The sequence below is a fragment of the Olea europaea genome, chromosome 6 (genome assembly GCF_002742605.1).
Source record: "Olea europaea var. sylvestris chromosome 6, O_europaea_v1, whole genome shotgun sequence".
Classification (NCBI taxonomy): Eukaryota; Viridiplantae; Streptophyta; class Magnoliopsida; order Lamiales; family Oleaceae; genus Olea; species Olea europaea.
This window is the reverse complement of record NC_036242.1, coordinates 12,984,513-12,988,101: the sequence shown is the minus strand read 5'-3', so window position 1 is coordinate 12,988,101 and position 3,589 is coordinate 12,984,513.

The following is a 3,589-nucleotide window of genomic DNA, read 5'->3' as shown; positions in this document are numbered from 1 at the left end:
AGTGAAGGTTAACAATCACAATCAATTTGATTTCATAGTTAATATGTCTAATATATGTTACATGTATTTATTTCATTAGCATATTGAGCTGGAGTTGAAGTTATTGAGGCAGCGTATGAATGAAGATTGTATTCTCGTCAATAAACAATATACAATTTTGGATTTTCAATTTGAATAGGAGTGTTCTCAGCAAATGAGGTGGCAAATGGAATTTCGAATGGGAAACCGGAGAGGTCAACAGGATGGAACTCGCCTAGAAGACTACGTCAACGGTAGATTGCTTGTAGCTAGTCGTCCGTGGATGTGATGCAAGTATTTATTAATTCCAAGTTAATATCCAGACAATAAATGTAATCTTTTTCTGGTCAATATTCTTGAATGGAAATTCCACATATACGACTGCAGTAATAATGTTCATACACCAGATGCAATCAAGGCACACGCAGAAGCAACATGCACACTCGTTCAAGGATTATTGCAGTGTCCATCCCTGTTCACCAGACGAGATATAAATAAACATAAAAATGAACGAAGGAAGCTAGAGATTATACCTTATCTATCATTTTCGAACAATGGGTGAGCATTTCAACTCTTATTATTTACTACCGTAGTTAATTTATCGTATCTACTAATTTCGACAAACGAAAAATCATTTCTTGTATAGGCCAAATTGCATAATGTTTGTACTCAAATATATAGAATGCTTCGTTCTAGAGCATCCAATAGAATCAGTTTCAGCAGAGAGGATGTCACTATACAGAAGAAAGATTGCGGTCGATCTTTGTCATAACGAATACTTTCTTCATTCCCGATAGTGAAAAAGTTGTAGTGGCTTAGCTGTACTTTGCTTGTGTGACTGTTGATGATCAGCCGATTCATTGCAATATGTATTTTGCTTTATGTGGTGGTATGTAACATGTATTTTGGTTTATGTGGTGGTATGTAATATGTATTTTAGTTTACACAGAGGTTTGCATATTTCAGTTTATATGGTGGTATATAATATGTTCTCGAACTGTCATTATAGACAGATGAAATATCAAGCATCGAGATTCACAGCTATGTAATGTCGAGAACGACATATTAAACGTCAGAAAATCGTTGAAATGTAGAGAAATCTTCTTTTTTGGTCCAAGTGTCGTTCTAGACAACTGTAACATCAAATGTCGAGATTAACAGCTATTTAATGTCGACAACGACATTCCAAATGTCGAGAACGGCATCAAATGTCAAGATAAATATGATCCAACCAATTTTAATGAAGAGTGAAGGCAACCAATTGGAGTATTAATTACAAAAACTGTAGCAAACAGGTTTATAATTACTGTAGCAATTAAAATTGGTATGTCAAGCACAAGTACATTCTCAACCATATTGATGTGAAAAAATATTATAAAATAATCGCCATGAATGACTTCAATCATATTGGTTGGTGAGATATCTTCTCATGCATTCAACAGACAAGTGTTCTCCACTATAAAAGGTTGGACTTTACTTAAATTGCATAGACGAGAATTTAACAAATTCATAGCATTAGTTAGTTTTTTCATTGATTATGTCTTCATCAACTCAAAATATTCCTTTTATTGATGTTACTATCGCTTTCGACCTCCCCGGGTCGTCCGTGGACAACCCGATTATCATAGACTCAGACTCGGATGATGAAAGCAATGCTTTTGTTCCATATGTTCATCAACCTTCGAACCACCATCATAGGGTTTGCCTTCAACCCATTCCTTTTCCGAATCAAATTGAACCAATTCAAGTTCATCGTGAGATCGTCCCAGTAGAGGTCCAACCGGAAGCACATCGTGTGTTGTTGGATGAAAATGTTGGAGCGGTTCCCATCGAAAATGAAGATATGATCATCATAAGCTCCGACGAGGAGTATCACAGTGATATGTCCTCTTTGTCTGTGGTGAAGGATATGTAGAAGATGCAATCATCGTAAGTGAGATATTTACGTACATATACCAGTGCTATAAAATCCATATAAGTGATGGATATTTTTTGGGGTGATCATCATTTTGTATAATAGTTGTCTACGACATGCATTGGAGTTATGGCTTCCTTTTGTTGTGATTACCATTTTGTCTGCTCCAATGACTTAGGATAGCGAGTCATTCATGGGTTGCTTTTATATCCATTACCACATTATGTTTACAATGATTAAGAAATCACAGTGATGAATTAGATATATGATTATTCACTTATATGATGAACAAAATAATATCGTAATGAAATGCTCATAAGAATATATGTGATCACCATTTTCCTTGTTTGTAGTTATACCCCAAACCTGGGCTTTCTTGTTTGTATCCATTACGACATTCTAAAATTAAGTATTGTTTGTATTTAGTAAAATGCCCATACGAATTTTCCTGTTCGCGCGCTATAAAATTTTGAACGACAAGGATAATATAAGAGAAAAATTACAAAAAATGGGATGAATTTGTATAAAGGATTCAGAATGTATTACAAATTTAATTTTAGAATAAGCAATTGCAAATAAGTGCTATGAAGAGAGAACGAAGAAAGAAACATGAAGAAGTAAAAGTCAAAAATACATTCAACAACATTCAAAACAAGAGATGAACAACTAAGATAGAAAGCAAGTAATACAAAAAAAATATATTCAAAACATTGATAATCCATGTTATCAGGGCATTTGACGATCGGAATACACAATGTCATTCAAGTATACGTGTCACTTAAAGGTGTCGAATTCTGACATGTTTGCCTATTATGTCCAGAACTCCCACATCGACTACATTTTCGTGTCAATGTCGACATTTCAGTTCTTAACCGTTGACGTTGGGTAGGAGGTCGACCTGGTGCTCTACGTATATTCGAGGGCAAAACTTCTACAGAACAAATAGACTAAGGAACAACCCAATCTGACTCTCGACCAACCGGGTGAAGAACTTCGTTGTACGCAGCTCGCCAACATTCTGTGGTGTAGTAAGGGGAGCACAATTCATACAATGATTTTTCTTTTGCGCAAACAGCTCGGGATGCATGTGAACACGAGATTTGTCGCATCTGAAACTCTCGACATGAATATGTGTTACCTATAAGGTCGACAGTACAAAGTTCGGTAGCTACACATACCTCAAAAATGAGTTTGTCCGAATTTCGTACCGGTAAAGTTGCACCAGTGTCGAATGATTTTCTCAATTCATTATCAATTTTTGGTGTCACAGTCATACTACATTTCGTGGATGCACTTTTTCTCTCGTAGAACCATCGTTGCATCAATAACGTAATATTTTCGACCAACGAGGTTATAGGGAAACTTCTTTGTCGCCTTAGGACTGAATTTAATGACTCCACAATGTTATTCGTCATAACGTTGTACCGATTACCAACAAGATTTTCTCGTGACTAGGTGGATATACCGGCATGTTCCAAGTAAGATGTCATTGACGGTCGAATGATTCTTATCTGTGTCATGAATTGATCAAATTCTGATACGCGGTATGCTAGTGCTGCCTGCTTGAACAAGAATATGACATTGCTACTGCTATACCTAGCAATAAGATTTTTCTCGATATGCCAGATGCAGGCACCGTGGTGAGAAAGTGGGAAC